The 18729-nt window shown below is 51.6% G+C and overlaps 32 non-coding genes across 32 annotated transcripts; 9 read left to right on the forward strand and 23 right to left on the reverse strand.

Moving 5' to 3' along the window:
• Window positions 1–438: 438 nt before the first annotated feature.
• Trnap-agg lies at window positions 439–512 on the forward strand. Its single transcript has one exon. It is a non-coding gene; the product is annotated as a tRNA-Pro (tRNA).
• A 721-nt stretch (window positions 513–1233) lies between these two features.
• Trnav-aac lies at window positions 1234–1304 on the reverse strand. The gene has a single exon. It is a non-coding gene; the product is annotated as a tRNA-Val (tRNA).
• Window positions 1305–1462: 158 nt separating this feature from the next.
• Window positions 1463–1535, reverse strand: Trnav-cac. The gene has a single exon. It is a non-coding gene; the product is annotated as a tRNA-Val (tRNA).
• A 379-nt stretch (window positions 1536–1914) lies between these two features.
• On the forward strand, window positions 1915–1988 carry Trnap-agg. The gene has a single exon. It is a non-coding gene; the product is annotated as a tRNA-Pro (tRNA).
• A 954-nt stretch (window positions 1989–2942) lies between these two features.
• Window positions 2943–3015, reverse strand: Trnav-cac. Its single transcript has one exon. It is a non-coding gene; the product is annotated as a tRNA-Val (tRNA).
• Window positions 3016–4189: 1174 nt separating this feature from the next.
• On the reverse strand, window positions 4190–4262 carry Trnav-aac. Its single transcript has one exon. It is a non-coding gene; the product is annotated as a tRNA-Val (tRNA).
• Window positions 4263–4421: 159 nt separating this feature from the next.
• Trnav-cac lies at window positions 4422–4494 on the reverse strand. The gene has a single exon. It is a non-coding gene; the product is annotated as a tRNA-Val (tRNA).
• Window positions 4495–4874: 380 nt separating this feature from the next.
• On the forward strand, window positions 4875–4948 carry Trnap-agg. Its single transcript has one exon. It is a non-coding gene; the product is annotated as a tRNA-Pro (tRNA).
• A 720-nt stretch (window positions 4949–5668) lies between these two features.
• Window positions 5669–5740, reverse strand: Trnav-aac. The gene has a single exon. It is a non-coding gene; the product is annotated as a tRNA-Val (tRNA).
• Window positions 5741–5897: 157 nt separating this feature from the next.
• Window positions 5898–5970, reverse strand: Trnav-cac. The gene has a single exon. It is a non-coding gene; the product is annotated as a tRNA-Val (tRNA).
• Window positions 5971–6348: 378 nt separating this feature from the next.
• Window positions 6349–6422, forward strand: Trnap-agg. The gene has a single exon. It is a non-coding gene; the product is annotated as a tRNA-Pro (tRNA).
• A 722-nt stretch (window positions 6423–7144) lies between these two features.
• Trnav-aac lies at window positions 7145–7217 on the reverse strand. The gene has a single exon. It is a non-coding gene; the product is annotated as a tRNA-Val (tRNA).
• A 158-nt stretch (window positions 7218–7375) lies between these two features.
• On the reverse strand, window positions 7376–7448 carry Trnav-cac. Its single transcript has one exon. It is a non-coding gene; the product is annotated as a tRNA-Val (tRNA).
• A 379-nt stretch (window positions 7449–7827) lies between these two features.
• On the forward strand, window positions 7828–7901 carry Trnap-agg. The gene has a single exon. It is a non-coding gene; the product is annotated as a tRNA-Pro (tRNA).
• Window positions 7902–8624: 723 nt separating this feature from the next.
• Window positions 8625–8697, reverse strand: Trnav-aac. Its single transcript has one exon. It is a non-coding gene; the product is annotated as a tRNA-Val (tRNA).
• Window positions 8698–8855: 158 nt separating this feature from the next.
• On the reverse strand, window positions 8856–8928 carry Trnav-cac. Its single transcript has one exon. It is a non-coding gene; the product is annotated as a tRNA-Val (tRNA).
• A 1177-nt stretch (window positions 8929–10105) lies between these two features.
• Window positions 10106–10178, reverse strand: Trnav-aac. Its single transcript has one exon. It is a non-coding gene; the product is annotated as a tRNA-Val (tRNA).
• A 158-nt stretch (window positions 10179–10336) lies between these two features.
• On the reverse strand, window positions 10337–10409 carry Trnav-cac. The gene has a single exon. It is a non-coding gene; the product is annotated as a tRNA-Val (tRNA).
• A 379-nt stretch (window positions 10410–10788) lies between these two features.
• On the forward strand, window positions 10789–10862 carry Trnap-agg. The gene has a single exon. It is a non-coding gene; the product is annotated as a tRNA-Pro (tRNA).
• Window positions 10863–11585: 723 nt separating this feature from the next.
• Trnav-aac lies at window positions 11586–11658 on the reverse strand. Its single transcript has one exon. It is a non-coding gene; the product is annotated as a tRNA-Val (tRNA).
• Window positions 11659–11816: 158 nt separating this feature from the next.
• On the reverse strand, window positions 11817–11889 carry Trnav-cac. The gene has a single exon. It is a non-coding gene; the product is annotated as a tRNA-Val (tRNA).
• Window positions 11890–12268: 379 nt separating this feature from the next.
• Window positions 12269–12342, forward strand: Trnap-agg. Its single transcript has one exon. It is a non-coding gene; the product is annotated as a tRNA-Pro (tRNA).
• A 722-nt stretch (window positions 12343–13064) lies between these two features.
• On the reverse strand, window positions 13065–13137 carry Trnav-aac. The gene has a single exon. It is a non-coding gene; the product is annotated as a tRNA-Val (tRNA).
• Window positions 13138–13295: 158 nt separating this feature from the next.
• Trnav-cac lies at window positions 13296–13368 on the reverse strand. Its single transcript has one exon. It is a non-coding gene; the product is annotated as a tRNA-Val (tRNA).
• Window positions 13369–13747: 379 nt separating this feature from the next.
• Window positions 13748–13821, forward strand: Trnap-agg. Its single transcript has one exon. It is a non-coding gene; the product is annotated as a tRNA-Pro (tRNA).
• Window positions 13822–14542: 721 nt separating this feature from the next.
• Trnav-aac lies at window positions 14543–14615 on the reverse strand. The gene has a single exon. It is a non-coding gene; the product is annotated as a tRNA-Val (tRNA).
• Window positions 14616–14773: 158 nt separating this feature from the next.
• Window positions 14774–14846, reverse strand: Trnav-cac. Its single transcript has one exon. It is a non-coding gene; the product is annotated as a tRNA-Val (tRNA).
• A 1177-nt stretch (window positions 14847–16023) lies between these two features.
• Window positions 16024–16096, reverse strand: Trnav-aac. The gene has a single exon. It is a non-coding gene; the product is annotated as a tRNA-Val (tRNA).
• Window positions 16097–16254: 158 nt separating this feature from the next.
• Window positions 16255–16327, reverse strand: Trnav-cac. Its single transcript has one exon. It is a non-coding gene; the product is annotated as a tRNA-Val (tRNA).
• A 379-nt stretch (window positions 16328–16706) lies between these two features.
• On the forward strand, window positions 16707–16780 carry Trnap-agg. The gene has a single exon. It is a non-coding gene; the product is annotated as a tRNA-Pro (tRNA).
• A 721-nt stretch (window positions 16781–17501) lies between these two features.
• Window positions 17502–17574, reverse strand: Trnav-aac. The gene has a single exon. It is a non-coding gene; the product is annotated as a tRNA-Val (tRNA).
• Window positions 17575–17732: 158 nt separating this feature from the next.
• On the reverse strand, window positions 17733–17805 carry Trnav-cac. Its single transcript has one exon. It is a non-coding gene; the product is annotated as a tRNA-Val (tRNA).
• Between the last annotated feature and the right edge of the window lie 924 nt (window positions 17806–18729).

An 18729-nucleotide genomic window follows, 5' to 3' on the forward strand; every position in this document is an offset into this window, starting at 1 on the left:
GGATCGAACCGGGGACCTTCTGCGTGTGAAGCAGACGTGATAACCGCTACACTACGGAAACGACGGACACGACGAGTCCATCCTTTTTCACTCAACCTTGCCTCAGCCTTTCTATCGTCGGGAATGCACACACGACAGATTCTTTTGTCAGCCTGGAACCCATCACAGCGAGGGCTCAAGAAGTCTTCGGGTGCTCGAGAGGGTGTCTGCCGTAGCACCCCTAACGAGATAGCGGCGTTTCGCGCAGTCGTTATTGCGAGTCATATCAGCAAAGCAATCACTTTCTCAGCAGCAAGCAGTGCGAGCCCAGCGGCAGCTCTACATGAAGGTTACCGACAGCCCAGGAAGGCCGCCCCCATCCCGCCAGCGTACACGAGACTTCCAGGGCACCCTGGACGACATCGAGGGATTGGAATAATTGCAATCACCGTGTCACAGCGCTCGTTGGTCTAGGGGTATGATTCCTGCTTAGGGTGCAGGAGGTCCCGGGTTCAAATCCCGGACGAGCCCTAGCGTTTTGTGCAAACTGATCGCACGTCAGTGGCTGAGTCAGCGCAAAAAGCTCGCCGTCAATATCAAATGAACTTCTTATTCGATGTGAGCAATTGACACTCTGGTCCGACGCGTTAAAAAAAAAAATAAAAAAAAAAAAAGTGGCTAGGGTACCTGGCTCTCACCCAGGAGGCGCGGGTTCGATTCCCGGTACCGGAAATGCGCATTTTGTTGCTCCTCTTATGCGGACTTGGCCCGACTTAGCTCGACTGACGCTACGCTGACGCTTGCAGAAAACTACGTTAAGTACGATTCGTGGTAACAAGTGACGGCGAGAGCGATGCGACACCTGTCCACCTCTTATCGAGGCACCTAACTGTGGTCAACAAAGCTGGAGGACTGCAAGACATTGCACGGGGGTTGAATGCAGCTAACCACACTGCTTAGTGTCCTAACAGTGGAGACAGGTTCAAAAAAAAAAAAAAAAAAATGGGTATAATTCCTGCTTAGGGTGCAGGAGGTCCGGGTTCAAATCCCGGACGAGCCAACGCGTTTTGTGCAAACTGATCGCACGTCAGTGGCTGAGTCAGCGCAAAAAGCTCGCCGTCAATATCAAACGAATTTCTTATTCGACGTGAGCAATTGACACTCTGGTCCGACGCGTGAAGGCGATTACGAAGGTTTCGGGTACAGGTGGTAGCAGATGCATGTTAGTAAGTCTTGCTTAAAGTGATGAAAAAGTGTTTCCGCCGGATCGAACCGGGGACCTTCTGCGTGTTAGGCAGACGTGATAACCGCTACACCACGGAAACTGCTTGTGTGCACCGTACTGCACAGACAACTTGTAGTGATGTTGCCATCGTAACTAAAAAATTCAATAAATGTGGTACTTGCAAAACGAAGGGACGTGCGGCAGATCCACACACGAAGTGGCTCATTGGAGGACAATACGACATAGGCAGGAAAATACTGTTCCCGCCCGGGATCGAACCGGGGACCTTCTGCGTGTGAAGCAGACGTGATAACCGCTACACTACGGAAACGACGGACACGACGAGTCCATCCTTTTTCACTCAAACTTGCCTCAGCCTTTCTATCGTCGGCGAATGCACACACGACAGATCTTTTGTCAGCCTGGAACCCATCACAGCCGAGGGCTCAAGAAGTCTTCGGGGTGCTCGAGAGGGTGTCTGCCGTAGCACCCCTAACGAGATAGCGGCGTTTCGCGCAGTCGTTATTGCGAGTCATATCAGCAAAGGCAATCACTTTCTCAGCAGCAAGCAGTGCGAGCCCAGCGGCAGCTCTACATGAAGGTACCGACAGCCAGGAAGGCCGCCCCCATCCCGCCAGCGTACACGAGACTTCCAGGGCACCCTGGACGACCATCGAGGGATTGAATAATTGGCAATCACCGTGTCACAGCGCTCGTTGGTCTAGGGGTATGATTCCTGCTTAGGGTGCAGGAGGTCCCGGGTTCAAATCCCGGACGAGCCCTAGCGTTTTGTGCAAACTGATCGCACGTCAGTGGCTGAGTCAGCGCAAAAAGCTCGCCGTCAATATCAAATGAACTTCTTATTCGATGTGAGCAATTGACACTCTGGTCCGACGCGTTAAAAAAAAAAATAAAAAAAAACAAAGTGGCTAGGGTACCTGGCCTCTCACCCAGGAGGCGCGGGTTCGATTCCCGGTACCGGAAATGCGCATTTTGTTGCTCCTCTTATGCGACTTGGCCCGACTTAGCTCGACTGACGCTACGCTGACGCTTGCAGAAAACTACGTTAAGTACGATTCGTGGTAACAAGTGACGGCGAGAGCGATGCGACACCTGTCCACCTCTTATCGAGGCACCTAACTGTGGTCAACAAAGCTGGAGGACTGCAAGACATTGCCACGGGGGGTTGAATGCAGCTAACCACACTGCTTAGTGTCCTAACAGTGGAGACAGGTTCAAAAAAAAAAAAAAAAAAAATGGGTATAATTCCTGCTTAGGGTGCAGGAGGTCCCGGGTTCAAATCCCGGACGAGCCAACGCGTTTTGTGCAAACTGATCGCACGTCAGTGGCTGAGTCAGCGCAAAAAGCTCGCCGTCAATATCAAACGAATTTCTTATTCGACGTGAGCAATTGACACTCTGGTCCGACCGCGTGAAGGCGATTACGAAGGTTTCGGGTACAGGTGGTAGCAGATGCATGTTAGTAAGTCTTGCTTAAAGTGATGAAAAAGTGTTTCCGCCCGGGATCGAACCGGGACCTTCTGCGTGTTAGCAGACGTGATAACCGCTACACCACGGAAACTGCTTGTGTGCACCGTACTGCACAGACAACTTGTAGTGATGTTGCCATCGTAACTAAAAAATTCAATAAATGTGGTACTTGCAAAACGAAGGGACGTGCGGCAGATCCACACACGAAGTGGCTCATTGGAGGACAATACGACATAGGCAGGAAATACTGTTCCCGCCCGGGATCGAACCGGGGACCTTCTGCGTGTGAAGCAGACGTGATAACCGCTACACTACGGAAACGACGGACACGACGAGTCCATCCTTTTTCACTCAAACTTGCCTCAGCCTTTCTATCGTCGGCGAATGCACACACGACAGATCTTTTGTCAGCCTGGAACCCATCACAGCCGAGGGCTCAAGAAGTCTTCGGGGGTGCTCGAGAGGGTGTCTGCCGTAGCACCCCTAACGAGATAGCGGCGTTTCGCGCAGTCGTTATTGCGAGTCATATCAGCAAAGCAATCACTTTCTCAGCAGCAAGCAGTGCGAGCCCAGCGGCAGCTCTACATGAAGGTACCGACAGCCCAGGAAGGCCGCCCCATCCCGCCAGCGTACACGAGACTTCCAGGGCACCCTGGACGACATCGAGGGATTGGAATAATTGGCAATCACCGTGTCACAGCGCTCGTTGGTCTAGGGGTATGATTCCTGCTTAGGGTGCAGGAGGTCCCGGGTTCAAATCCGGACGAGCCCTAGCGTTTTGTGCAAACTGATCGCACGTCAGTGGCTGAGTCAGCGCAAAAAGCTCGCCGTCAATATCAAATGAACTTCTTATCGATGTGAGCAATTGACACTCTGGTCCGACGCGTTAAAAAAAAAAAATAAAAAAAAAAAAGTGGCTAGGGTACCTGGCTCTCACCCAGGAGGCGCGGGTTCGATTCCCGGTACCGGAAATGCGCATTTTGTTGCTCCTCTTATGCGACTTGGCCCGACTTAGCTCGACTGACGCTACGCTGACGCTTGCAGAAAACTACGTTAAGTACGATTCGTGGTAACAAGTGACGGCGAGAGCGATGCGACACCTGTCCACCTCTTATCGAGGCACCTAACTGTGGTCAACAAAGCTGGAGGACTGCAAGACATTGCCACGGGGTTGAATGCAGCTAACCACACTGCTTAGTGTCCTAACAGTGGAGACAGGTTCAAAAAAAAAAAAAAAAAAATGGGTATAATTCCTGCTTAGGGTGCAGGAGGTCCCGGGTTCAAATCCCGGACGAGCCCAACGCGTTTTTGTGCAAACTGATCGCACGTCAGTGGCTGAGTCAGCGCAAAAAGCTCGCCGTCAATATCAAACGAATTTCTTATTCGACGTGAGCAATTGACACTCTGGTCCGACGCGTGAAGGCGATTACGAAGGTTTCGGGTACAGGTGGTAGCAGATGCATGTTAGTAAGTCTTGCTTAAAGTGATGAAAAAGTGTTTCCGCCCGGGATCGAACCGGGGACCTTCTGCGTGTTAGGCAGACGTGATAACCGCTACACCACGGAAACTGCTTGTGTGCACCGTACTGCACAGACAACTTGTAGTGATGTTGCCATCGTAACTAAAAAAATTCAATAAATGTGGTACTTGCAAAACGAAGGGACGTGCGGCAGATCCACACACGAAGTGGCTCATTGGAGGACAATACGACATAGGCAGGAAAATACTGTTCCCGCCCGGGATCGAACGGGGACCTTCTGCGTGTGAAGCAGACGTGATAACCGCCTACACTACGGAAACGACGGACACGACGAGTCCATCCTTTTTCACTCAAACTTGCCTCAGCCTTTCTATCGTCGGCGAATGCACACACGACAGATCTTTTGTCAGCCTGGAACCCATCACAGCCGAGGGCTCAAGAAGTCTTCGGGTGCTCGAGAGGGTGTCTGCCGTAGCACCCCTAACGAGATAGCGGCGTTTCGCGCAGTCGTTATTGCGAGTCCATATCAGCAAAGCAATCACTTTCTCAGCAGCAAGCAGTGCGAGCCCAGCGGCAGCTCTACATGAAGGTACCGACAGCCCAGGAAGGCCGCCCCCATCCCGCCAGCGTACACGAGACTTCCAGGGCACCCTGGACGACATCGAGGGATTGGAATAATTGGCAATCACCGTGTCACCAGCGCTCGTTGGTCTAGGGGTATGATTCCTGCTTAGGGTGCAGGAGGTCCCGGGTTCAAATCCCGGACGAGCCCTAGCGTTTTGTGCAAACTGATCGCACGTCAGTGGCTGAGTCAGCGCAAAAAGCTCGCCGTCAATATCAAATGAACTTCTTATTCGATGTGAGCAATTGACACTCTGGTCCGACGCGTTAAAAAAAAAAATAAAAAAAAACAAAGTGGCTAGGGTACCTGGCTCTCACCCAGGAGGCGCGGGTTCGATTCCGGTACCGGAAATGCGCATTTTGTTGCTCTCTTATGCGACTTGGCCCGACTTAGCTCGACTGACGCTACGCTGACGCTTGCAGAAAACTACGTTAAGTACGATTCGTGGTAACAAGTGACGGCGAGAGCGATGCGACACCTGTCCACCTCTTATCGAGGCACCTAACTGTGGTCAACAAAGCTGGAGGACTGCAAGACATTGCCACGGGGGTTGAATGCAGCTAACCACACTGCTTAGTGTCCTAACAGTGGAGACAGGTTCAAAAAAAAAAAAAAAAAAATGGGTATAATTCCTGCTTAGGGTGGCAGGAGGTCCCGGTTCAAATCCCGGACGAGCCAACGCGTTTTGTGCAAACTGATCGCACGTCAGTGGCTGAGTCAGCGCAAAAAGCTCGCCGTCAATATCAAACGAATTTCTTATTCGACGTGAGCAATTGACACTCTGGTCCGACGCGTGAAGGCGATTACGAAGGTTTCGGGTACAGGTGGTAGCAGATGCATGTTAGTAAGTCTTGCTTAAAGTGATGAAAAAGTGTTTCCGCCGGGATCGAACCGGGGACCTTCTGCGTGTTAGGCAGACGTGATAACCGCTACACCACGGAAACTGCTTGTGTGCACCGTACTGCACAGACAACTTGTAGTGATGTTGCCATCGTAACTAAAAAATTCAATAAATGTGGTACTTGCAAAACGAAGGGACGTGCGGCAGATCCACACACGAAGTGGCTCATTGGAGACAATACGACATAGGCAGGAAAATACTGTTCCCGCCCGGGATCGAACCGGGGACCTTCTGCGTGTGAAGCAGACGTGATAACCGCTACACTACGGAAACGACGGACACGACGAGTCCATCCTTTTTCACTCAAACTTGCCTCAGCCTTTCTATCGTCGGCGAATGCACACACGACAGATCTTTTGTCAGCCTGGAACCCATCACAGCCGAGGCTCAAGAAGTCTTCGGGGTGCTCGAGAGGGTGTCTGCCGTAGCACCCCTAACGAGATAGCGGCGTTTCGCGCAGTCGTTATTGCGAGTCATATCAGCAAAGCAATCACTTTCTCAGCAGCAAGCAGTGCGAGCCCAGCGGCAGCTCTACATGAAGGTACCGACAGCCCAGGAAGGCCGCCCCCATCCCGCCAGCGTACACGAGACTTCCAGGGCACCCTGGACGACATCGAGGGATTGGAATAATTGGCAATCACCGTGTCACAGCGCTCGTTGGTCTAGGGGTATGATTCCTGCTTAGGGTGCAGGAGGTCCCGGGTTCAAATCCCGGACGAGCCCTAGCGTTTTGTGCAAACTGATCGCACGTCAGTGGCTGAGTCAGCGCAAAAAGCTCGCCGTCAATATCAAATGAACTTCTTATTCGATGTGAGCAATTGACACTCTGGTCCGACGCGTTAAAAAAAAAAATAAAAAAAAAAAAGTGGCTAGGGTACCTGGCTCTCACCCAGGAGGCGCGGGTTCGATTCCCGGTACCGGAAATGCGCATTTTGTTGCTCCTCTTATGCGACTTGGCCCGACTTAGCTCGACTGACGCTACGCTGACGCTTGCAGAAAACTACGTTAAGTACGATTCGTGGTAACAAGTGACGGCGAGAGCGATGCGACACCTGTCCACCTCTTATCGAGGCACCTAACTGTGGTCAACAAAGCTGGAGGACTGCAAGACATTGCCACGGGGGTTGAATGCAGCTAACCACACTGCTTAGTGTCCTAACAGTGGAGACAGGTTCAAAAAAAAAAAAAAAAAAAATGGGTATAATTCCTGCTTAGGGTGCAGGAGGTCCCGGGTTCAAATCCCGGACGAGCCAACGCGTTTTGTGCAAACTGATCGCACGTCAGTGGCTGAGTCAGCGCAAAAAGCTCGCCGTCAATATCAAACGAATTTCTTATTCGACGTGAGCAATTGACACTCTGGTCCGACGCGTGAAGGCGATTACGAAGGTTTCGGGTACAGGTGGTAGCAGATGCATGTTAGTAAGTCTTGCTTAAAGTGATGAAAAAGTGTTTCCGCCCGGGATCGAACCGGGGACCTTCTGCGTGTTAGGCAGACGTGATAACCGCTACACCACGGAAACTGCTTGTGTGCACCGTACTGCACAGACAACTTGTAGTGATGTTGCCATCGTAACTAAAAAATTCAATAAATGTGGTACTTGCAAAACGAAGGGACGTGCGGCAGATCCACACACGAAGTGGCTCATTGGAGGACAATACGACATAGGCAGGAAAATACTGTTCCCGCCCGGGATCGAACCGGGGACCTTCTGCGTGTGAAGCAGACGTGATAACCGCTACACTACGGAAACGACGGACACGACGAGTCCATCCTTTTTCACTCAAACTTGCCTCAGCCTTTCTATCGTCGGCGAATGCACACACGACAGATCTTTTGTCAGCCTGGAACCCATCACAGCCGAGGGCTCAAGAAGTCTTCGGGGTGCTCGAGAGGGTGTCTGCCGTAGCACCCCTAACGAGATAGCGGCGTTTCGCGCAGTCGTTATTGCGAGTCATATCAGCAAAGCAATCACTTTCTCAGCAGCAAGCAGTGCGAGCCCAGCGGCAGCTCTACATGAAGGTACCGACAGCCCAGGAAGGCCGCCCCCATCCCGCCAGCGTACACGAGACTTCCAGGGCACCCTGGACGACATCGAGGGATTGGAATAATTGGCAATCACCGTGTCACAGCGCTCGTTGGTCTAGGGGTATGATTCCTGCTTAGGGTGCAGGAGGTCCCGGGTTCAAATCCCGGACGAGCCCTAGCGTTTTGTGCAAACTGATCGCACGTCAGTGGCTGAGTCAGCGCAAAAAGCTCGCCGTCAATATCAAATGAACTTCTTATTCGATGTGAGCAATTGACACTCTGGTCCGACGCGTTAAAAAAAAAAATAAAAAAAAAAAAAGTGGCTAGGGTACCTGGCTCTCACCCAGGAGGCGCGGGTTCGATTCCCGGTACCGGAAATGCGCATTTTGTTGCTCCTCTTATGCGACTTGGCCCGACTTAGCTCGACTGACGCTACGCTGACGCTTGCAGAAAACTACGTTAAGTACGATTCGTGGTAACAAGTGACGGCGAGAGCGATGCGACACCTGTCCACCTCTTATCGAGGCACCTAACTGTGGTCAACAAAGCTGGAGGACTGCAAGACATTGCCACGGGGGTTGAATGCAGCTAACCACACTGCTTAGTGTCCTAACAGTGGAGACAGGTTCAAAAAAAAAAAAAAAAAAAATGGGTATAATTCCTGCTTAGGGTGCAGGAGGTCCCGGGTTCAAATCCCGGACGAGCCAACGCGTTTTGTGCAAACTGATCGCACGTCAGTGGCTGAGTCAGCGCAAAAAGCTCGCCGTCAATATCAAACGAATTTCTTATTCGACGTGAGCAATTGACACTCTGGTCCGACGCGTGAAGGCGATTACGAAGGTTTCGGGTACAGGTGGTAGCAGATGCATGTTAGTAAGTCTTGCTTAAAGTGATGAAAAAGTGTTTCCGCCCGGGATCGAACCGGGGACCTTCTGCGTGTTAGGCAGACGTGATAACCGCTACACCACGGAAACTGCTTGTGTGCACCGTACTGCACAGACAACTTGTAGTGATGTTGCCATCGTAACTAAAAAATTCAATAAATGTGGTACTTGCAAAACGAAGGGACGTGCGGCAGATCCACACACGAAGTGGCTCATTGGAGGACAATACGACATAGGCAGGAAAATACTGTTCCCGCCCGGGATCGAACCGGGGACCTTCTGCGTGTGAAGCAGACGTGATAACCGCTACACTACGGAAACGACGGACACGACGAGTCCATCCTTTTTCACTCAAACTTGCCTCAGCCTTTCTATCGTCGGCGAATGCACACACGACAGATCTTTTGTCAGCCTGGAACCCATCACAGCCGAGGGCTCAAGAAGTCTTCGGGGTGCTCGAGAGGGTGTCTGCCGTAGCACCCCTAACGAGATAGCGGCGTTTCGCGCAGTCGTTATTGCGAGTCATATCAGCAAAGCAATCACTTTCTCAGCAGCAAGCAGTGCGAGCCCAGCGGCAGCTCTACATGAAGGTACCGACAGCCCAGGAAGGCCGCCCCCATCCCGCCAGCGTACACGAGACTTCCAGGGCACCCTGGACGACATCGAGGGATTGGAATAATTGGCAATCACCGTGTCACAGCGCTCGTTGGTCTAGGGGTATGATTCCTGCTTAGGGTGCAGGAAGTCCCGGGTTCAAATCCCGGACGAGCCCTAGCGTTTTGTGCAAACTGATCGCACGTCAGTGGCTGAGTCAGCGCAAAAAGCTCGCCGTCAATATCAAATGAACTTCTTATTCGATGTGAGCAATTGACACTCTGGTCCGACGCGTTAAAAAAAAAAAATAAAAAAAAAAAAAGTGGCTAGGGTACCTGGCTCTCACCCAGGAGGCGCGGGTTCGATTCCCGGTACCGGAAATGCGCATTTTGTTGCTCCTCTTATGCGACTTGGCCCGACTTAGCTCGACTGACGCTACGCTGACGCTTGCAGAAAACTACGTTAAGTACGATTCGTGGTAACAAGTGACGGCGAGAGCGATGCGACACCTGTCCACCTCTTATCGAGGCACCTAACTGTGGTCAACAAAGCTGGAGGACTGCAAGACATTGCCACGGGGGTTGAATGCAGCTAACCACACTGCTTAGTGTCCTAACAGTGGAGACAGGTTCAAAAAAAAAAAAAAAAAAAATGGGTATAATTCCTGCTTAGGGTGCAGGAGGTCCCGGGTTCAAATCCCGGACGAGCCAACGCGTTTTGTGCAAACTGATCGCACGTCAGTGGCTGAGTCAGCGCAAAAAGCTCGCCGTCAATATCAAACGAATTTCTTATTCGACGTGAGCAATTGACACTCTGGTCCGACGCGTGAAGGCGATTACGAAGGTTTCGGGTACAGGTGGTAGCAGATGCATGTTAGTAAGTCTTGCTTAAAGTGATGAAAAAGTGTTTCCGCCCGGGATCGAACCGGGGACCTTCTGCGTGTTAGGCAGACGTGATAACCGCTACACCACGGAAACTGCTTGTGTGCACCGTACTGCACAGACAACTTGTAGTGATGTTGCCATCGTAACTAAAAAATTCAATAAATGTGGTACTTGCAAAACGAAGGGACGTGCGGCAGATCCACACACGAAGTGGCTCATTGGAGGACAATACGACATAGGCAGGAAAATACTGTTCCCGCCCGGGATCGAACCGGGGACCTTCTGCGTGTGAAGCAGACGTGATAACCGCTACACTACGGAAACGACGGACACGACGAGTCCATCCTTTTTCACTCAAACTTGCCTCAGCCTTTCTATCGTCGGCGAATGCACACACGACAGATCTTTTGTCAGCCTGGAACCCATCACAGCCGAGGGCTCAAGAAGTCTTCGGGGTGCTCGAGAGGGTGTCTGCCGTAGCACCCCTAACGAGATAGCGGCGTTTCGCGCAGTCGTTATTGCGAGTCATATCAGCAAAGCAATCACTTTCTCAGCAGCAAGCAGTGCGAGCCCAGCGGCAGCTCTACATGAAGGTACCGACAGCCCAGGAAGGCCGCCCCCATCCCGCCAGCGTACACGAGACTTCCAGGGCACCCTGGACGACATCGAGGGATTGGAATAATTGGCAATCACCGTGTCACAGCGCTCGTTGGTCTAGGGGTATGATTCCTGCTTAGGGTGCAGGAGGTCCCGGGTTCAAATCCCGGACGAGCCCTAGCGTTTTGTGCAAACTGATCGCACGTCAGTGGCTGAGTCAGCGCAAAAAGCTCGCCGTCAATATCAAATGAACTTCTTATTCGATGTGAGCAATTGACACTCTGGTCCGACGCGTTAAAAAAAAAAAATAAAAAAAAAAAAAGTGGCTAGGGTACCTGGCTCTCACCCAGGAGGCGCGGGTTCGATTCCCGGTACCGGAAATGCGCATTTTGTTGCTCCTCTTATGCGACTTGGCCCGACTTAGCTCGACTGACGCTACGCTGACGCTTGCAGAAAACTACGTTAAGTACGATTCGTGGTAACAAGTGACGGCGAGAGCGATGCGACACCTGTCCACCTCTTATCGAGGCACCTAACTGTGGTCAACAAAGCTGGAGGACTGCAAGACATTGCCACGGGGGTTGAATGCAGCTAACCACACTGCTTAGTGTCCTAACAGTGGAGACAGGTTCAAAAAAAAAAAAAAAAAAATGGGTATAATTCCTGCTTAGGGTGCAGGAGGTCCCGGGTTCAAATCCCGGACGAGCCAACGCGTTTTGTGCAAACTGATCGCACGTCAGTGGCTGAGTCAGCGCAAAAAGCTCGCCGTCAATATCAAACGAATTTCTTATTCGACGTGAGCAATTGACACTCTGGTCCGACGCGTGAAGGCGATTACGAAGGTTTCGGGTACAGGTGGTAGCAGATGCATGTTAGTAAGTCTTGCTTAAAGTGATGAAAAAGTGTTTCCGCCCGGGATCGAACCGGGGACCTTCTGCGTGTTAGGCAGACGTGATAACCGCTACACCACGGAAACTGCTTGTGTGCACCGTACTGCACAGACAACTTGTAGTGATGTTGCCATCGTAACTAAAAAATTCAATAAATGTGGTACTTGCAAAACGAAGGGACGTGCGGCAGATCCACACACGAAGTGGCTCATTGGAGGACAATACGACATAGGCAGGAAAATACTGTTCCCGCCCGGGATCGAACCGGGGACCTTCTGCGTGTGAAGCAGACGTGATAACCGCTACACTACGGAAACGACGGACACGACGAGTCCATCCTTTTTCACTCAAACTTGCCTCAGCCTTTCTATCGTCGGCGAATGCACACACGACAGATCTTTTGTCAGCCTGGAACCCATCACAGCCGAGGGCTCAAGAAGTCTTCGGGGTGCTCGAGAGGGTGTCTGCCGTAGCACCCCTAACGAGATAGCGGCGTTTCGCGCAGTCGTTATTGCGAGTCATATCAGCAAAGCAATCACTTTCTCAGCAGCAAGCAGTGCGAGCCCAGCGGCAGCTCTACATGAAGGTACCGACAGCCCAGGAAGGCCGCCCCCATCCCGCCAGCGTACACGAGACTTCCAGGGCACCCTGGACGACATCGAGGGATTGGAATAATTGGCAATCACCGTGTCACAGCGCTCGTTGGTCTAGGGGTATGATTCCTGCTTAGGGTGCAGGAGGTCCCGGGTTCAAATCCCGGACGAGCCCTAGCGTTTTGTGCAAACTGATCGCACGTCAGTGGCTGAGTCAGCGCAAAAAGCTCGCCGTCAATATCAAATGAACTTCTTATTCGATGTGAGCAATTGACACTCTGGTCCGACGCGTTAAAAAAAAAAAATAAAAAAAAAAAAGTGGCTAGGGTACCTGGCTCTCACCCAGGAGGCGCGGGTTCGATTCCCGGTACCGGAAATGCGCATTTTGTTGCTCCTCTTATGCGACTTGGCCCGACTTAGCTCGACTGACGCTACGCTGACGCTTGCAGAAAACTACGTTAAGTACGATTCGTGGTAACAAGTGACGGCGAGAGCGATGCGACACCTGTCCACCTCTTATCGAGGCACCTAACTGTGGTCAACAAAGCTGGAGGACTGCAAGACATTGCCACGGGGGTTGAATGCAGCTAACCACACTGCTTAGTGTCCTAACAGTGGAGACAGGTTCAAAAAAAAAAAAAAAAAAATGGGTATAATTCCTGCTTAGGGTGCAGGAGGTCCCGGGTTCAAATCCCGGACGAGCCAACGCGTTTTGTGCAAACTGATCGCACGTCAGTGGCTGAGTCAGCGCAAAAAGCTCGCCGTCAATATCAAACGAATTTCTTATTCGACGTGAGCAATTGACACTCTGGTCCGACGCGTGAAGGCGATTACGAAGGTTTCGGGTACAGGTGGTAGCAGATGCATGTTAGTAAGTCTTGCTTAAAGTGATGAAAAAGTGTTTCCGCCCGGGATCGAACCGGGGACCTTCTGCGTGTTAGGCAGACGTGATAACCGCTACACCACGGAAACTGCTTGTGTGCACCGTACTGCACAGACAACTTGTAGTGATGTTGCCATCGTAACTAAAAAATTCAATAAATGTGGTACTTGCAAAACGAAGGGACGTGCGGCAGATCCACACACGAAGTGGCTCATTGGAGGACAATACGACATAGGCAGGAAAATACTGTTCCCGCCCGGGATCGAACCGGGGACCTTCTGCGTGTGAAGCAGACGTGATAACCGCTACACTACGGAAACGACGGACACGACGAGTCCATCCTTTTTCACTCAAACTTGCCTCAGCCTTTCTATCGTCGGCGAATGCACACACGACAGATCTTTTGTCAGCCTGGAACCCATCACAGCCGAGGGCTCAAGAAGTCTTCGGGGTGCTCGAGAGGGTGTCTGCCGTAGCACCCCTAACGAGATAGCGGCGTTTCGCGCAGTCGTTATTGCGAGTCATATCAGCAAAGCAATCACTTTCTCAGCAGCAAGCAGTGCGAGCCCAGCGGCAGCTCTACATGAAGGTACCGACAGCCCAGGAAGGCCGCCCCCATCCCGCCAGCGTACACGAGACTTCCAGGGCACCCTGGACGACATCGAGGGATTGGAATAATTGGCAATCACCGTGTCACAGCGCTCGTTGGTCTAGGGGTATGATTCCTGCTTAGGGTGCAGGAGGTCCCGGGTTCAAATCCCGGACGAGCCCTAGCGTTTTGTGCAAACTGATCGCACGTCAGTGGCTGAGTCAGCGCAAAAAGCTCGCCGTCAATATCAAATGAACTTCTTATTCGATGTGAGCAATTGACACTCTGGTCCGACGCGTTAAAAAAAAAAATAAAAAAAAAAAAAGTGGCTAGGGTACCTGGCTCTCACCCAGGAGGCGCGGGTTCGATTCCCGGTACCGGAAATGCGCATTTTGTTGCTCCTCTTATGCGACTTGGCCCGACTTAGCTCGACTGACGCTACGCTGACGCTTGCAGAAAACTACGTTAAGTACGATTCGTGGTAACAAGTGACGGCGAGAGCGATGCGACACCTGTCCACCTCTTATCGAGGCACCTAACTGTGGTCAACAAAGCTGGAGGACTGCAAGACATTGCCACGGGGGTTGAATGCAGCTAACCACACTGCTTAGTGTCCTAACAGTGGAGACAGGTTCAAAAAAAAAAAAAAAAAATGGGTATAATTCCTGCTTAGGGTGCAGGAGGTCCCGGGTTCAAATCCCGGACGAGCCAACGCGTTTTGTGCAAACTGATCGCACGTCAGTGGCTGAGTCAGCGCAAAAAGCTCGCCGTCAATATCAAACGAATTTCTTATTCGACGTGAGCAATTGACACTCTGGTCCGACGCGTGAAGGCGATTACGAAGGTTTCGGGTACAGGTGGTAGCAGATGCATGTTAGTAAGTCTTGCTTAAAGTGATGAAAAAGTGTTTCCGCCCGGGATCGAACCGGGGACCTTCTGCGTGTTAGGCAGACGTGATAACCGCTACACCACGGAAACTGCTTGTGTGCACCGTACTGCACAGACAACTTGTAGTGATGTTGCCATCGTAACTAAAAAATTCAATAAATGTGGTACTTGCAAAACGAAGGGACGTGCGGCAGATCCACACACGAAGTGGCTCATTGGAGGACAATACGACATAGGCAGGAAAATACTGTTCCCGCCCGGGATCGAACCGGGGACCTTCTGCGTGTGAAGCAGACGTGATAACCGCTACACTACGGAAACGACGGACACGACGAGTCCATCCTTTTTCACTCAAACTTGCCTCAGCCTTTCTATCGTCGGCGAATGCACACACGACAGATCTTTTGTCAGCCTGGAACCCATCACAGCCGAGGGCTCAAGAAGTCTTCGGGGTGCTCGAGAGGGTGTCTGCCGTAGCACCCCTAACGAGATAGCGGCGTTTCGCGCAGTCGTTATTGCGAGTCATATCAGCAAAGCAATCACTTTCTCAGCAGCAAGCAGTGCGAGCCCAGCGGCAGCTCTACATGAAGGTACCGACAGCCCAGGAAGGCCGCCCCCATCCCGCCAGCGTACACGAGACTTCCAGGGCACCCTGGACGACATCGAGGGATTGGAATAATTGGCAATCACCGTGTCACAGCGCTCGTTGGTCTAGGGGTATGATTCCTGCTTAGGGTGCAGGAAGTCCCGGGTTCAAATCCCGGACGAGCCCTAGCGTTTTGTGCAAACTGATCGCACGTCAGTGGCTGAGTCAGCGCAAAAAGCTCGAAGTCAATATCAAATGAACTTCTTATTCGATGTGAGCAATTGACACTCTGGTCCGACGCGTTAAAAAAAAAAAATAAAAAAAAAAAAAGTGGCTAGGGTACCTGGCTCTCACCCAGGAGGCGCGGGTTCGATTCCCGGTACCGGAAATGCGCATTTTGTTGCTCCTCTTATGCGACTTGGCCCGACTTAGCTCGACTGACGCTACGCTGACGCTTGCAGAAAACTACGTTAAGTACGATTCGTGGTAACAAGTGACGGCGAGAGCGATGCGACACCTGTCCACCTCTTATCGAGGCACCTAACTGTGGTCAACAAAGCTGGAGGACTGCAAGACATTGCCACGGGGGTTGAATGCAGCTAACCACACTGCTTAGTGTCCTAACAGTGGAGACAGGTTCAAAAAAAAAAAAAAAAAAAATGGGTATAATTCCTGCTTAGGGTGCAGGAGGTCCCGGGTTCAAATCCCGGACGAGCCAACGCGTTTTGTGCAAACTGATCGCACGTCAGTGGCTGAGTCAGCGCAAAAAGCTCGCCGTCAATATCAAACGAATTTCTTATTCGACGTGAGCAATTGACACTCTGGTCCGACGCGTGAAGGCGATTACGAAGGTTTCGGGTACAGGTGGTAGCAGATGCATGTTAGTAAGTCTTGCTTAAAGTGATGAAAAAGTGTTTCCGCCCGGGATCGAACCGGGGACCTTCTGCGTGTTAGGCAGACGTGATAACCGCTACACCACGGAAACTGCTTGTGTGCACCGTACTGCACAGACAACTTGTAGTGATGTTGCCATCGTAACTAAAAAATTCAATAAATGTGGTACTTGCAAAACGAAGGGACGTGCGGCAGATCCACACACGAAGTGGCTCATTGGAGGACAATACGACATAGGCAGGAAAATACTGTTCCCGCCCGGGATCGAACCGGGGACCTTCTGCGTGTGAAGCAGACGTGATAACCGCTACACTACGGAAACGACGGACACGACGAGTCCATCCTTTTTCACTCAAACTTGCCTCAGCCTTTCTATCGTCGGCGAATGCACACACGACAGATCTTTTGTCAGCCTGGAACCCATCACAGCCGAGGGCTCAAGAAGTCTTCGGGGTGCTCGAGAGGGTGTCTGCCGTAGCACCCCTAACGAGATAGCGGCGTTTCGCGCAGTCGTTATTGCGAGTCATATCAGCAAAGCAATCACTTTCTCAGCAGCAAGCAGTGCGAGCCCAGCGGCAGCTCTACATGAAGGTACCGACAGCCCAGGAAGGCCGCCCCCATCCCGCCAGCGTACACGAGACTTCCAGGGCACCCTGGACGACATCGAGGGATTGGAATAATTGGCAATCACCGTGTCACAGCGCTCGTTGGTCTAGGGGTATGATTCCTGCTTAGGGTGCAGGAGGTCCCGGGTTCAAATCCCGGACGAGCCCTAGCGTTTTGTGCAAACTGATCGCACGTCAGTGGCTGAGTCAGCGCAAAAAGCTCGCCGTCAATATCAAATGAACTTCTTATTCGATGTGAGCAATTGACACTCTGGTCCGACGCGTTAAAAAAAAAAATAAAAAAAAAAAAAGTGGCTAGGGTACCTGGCTCTCACCCAGGAGGCGCGGGTTCGATTCCCGGTACCGGAAATGCGCATTTTGTTGCTCCTCTTATGCGACTTGGCCCGACTTAGCTCGACTGACGCTACGCTGACGCTTGCAGAAAACTACGTTAAGTACGATTCGTGGTAACAAGTGACGGCGAGAGCGATGCGACACCTGTCCACCTCTTATCGAGGCACCTAACTGTGGTCAACAAAGCTGGAGGACTGCAAGACATTGCCACGGGGGTTGAATGCAGCTAACCACACTGCTTAGTGTCCTAACAGTGGAGACAGGTTCAAAAAAAAAAAAAAAAAATGGGTATAATTCCTGCTTAGGGTGCAGGAGGTCCCGGGTTCAAATCCCGGACGAGCCAACGCGTTTTGTGCAAACTGATCGCACGTCAGTGGCTGAGTCAGCGCAAAAAGCTCGCCGTCAATATCAAACGAATTTCTTATTCGACGTGAGCAATTGACACTCTGGTCCGACGCGTGAAGGCGATTACGAAGGTTTCGGGTACAGGTGGTAGCAGATGCATGTTAGTAAGTCTTGCTTAAAGTGATGAAAAAGTGTTTCCGCCCGGGATCGAACCGGGGACCTTCTGCGTGTTAGGCAGACGTGATAACCGCTACACCACGGAAACTGCTTGTGTGCACCGTACTGCACAGACAACTTGTAGTGATGTTGCCATCGTAACTAAAAAATTCAATAAATGTGGTACTTGCAAAACGAAGGGACGTGCGGCAGATCCACACACGAAGTGGCTCATTGGAGGACAATACGACATAGGCAGGAAAATACTGTTCCCGCCCGGGATCGAACCGGGGACCTTCTGCGTGTGAAGCAGACGTGATAACCGCTACACTACGGAAACGACGGACACGACGAGTCCATCCTTTTTCACTCAAACTTGCCTCAGCCTTTCTATCGTCGGCGAATGCACACACGACAGATCTTTTGTCAGCCTGGAACCCATCACAGCCGAGGGCTCAAGAAGTCTTCGGGGTGCTCGAGAGGGTGTCTGCCGTAGCACCCCTAACGAGATAGCGGCGTTTCGCGCAGTCGTTATTGCGAGTCATATCAGCAAAGCAATCACTTTCTCAGCAGCAAGCAGTGCGAGCCCAGCGGCAGCTCTACATGAAGGTACCGACAGCCCAGGAAGGCCGCCCCCATCCCGCCAGCGTACACGAGACTTCCAGGGCACCCTGGACGACATCGAGGGATTGGAATAATTGGCAATCACCGTGTCACAGCGCTCGTTGGTCTAGGGGTATGATTCCTGCTTAGGGTGCAGGAAGTCCCGGGTTCAAATCCCGGACGAGCCCTAGCGTTTTGTGCAAACTGATCGCACGTCAGTGGCTGAGTCAGCGCAAAAAGCTCGCCGTCAATATCAAATGAACTTCTTATTCGATGTGAGCAATTGACACTCTGGTCCGACGCGTTAAAAAAAAAAAATAAAAAAAAAAAAAGTGGCTAGGGTACCTGGCTCTCACCCAGGAGGCGCGGGTTCGATTCCCGGTACCGGAAATGCGCATTTTGTTGCTCCTCTTATGCGACTTGGCCCGACTTAGCTCGACTGACGCTACGCTGACGCTTGCAGAAAACTACGTTAAGTACGATTCGTGGTAACAAGTGACGGCGAGAGCGATGCGACACCTGTCCACCTCTTATCGAGGCACCTAACTGTGGTCAACAAAGCTGGAGGACTGCAAGACATTGCCACGGGGGTTGAATGCAGCTAACCACACTGCTTAGTGTCCTAACAGTGGAGACAGGTTCAAAAAAAAAAAAAAAAAAA

Source organism: Schistocerca piceifrons, unplaced genomic scaffold, assembly GCF_021461385.2.
Source record: "Schistocerca piceifrons isolate TAMUIC-IGC-003096 unplaced genomic scaffold, iqSchPice1.1 HiC_scaffold_536, whole genome shotgun sequence".
Taxonomy (NCBI): domain Eukaryota; kingdom Metazoa; phylum Arthropoda; class Insecta; order Orthoptera; family Acrididae; genus Schistocerca; species Schistocerca piceifrons.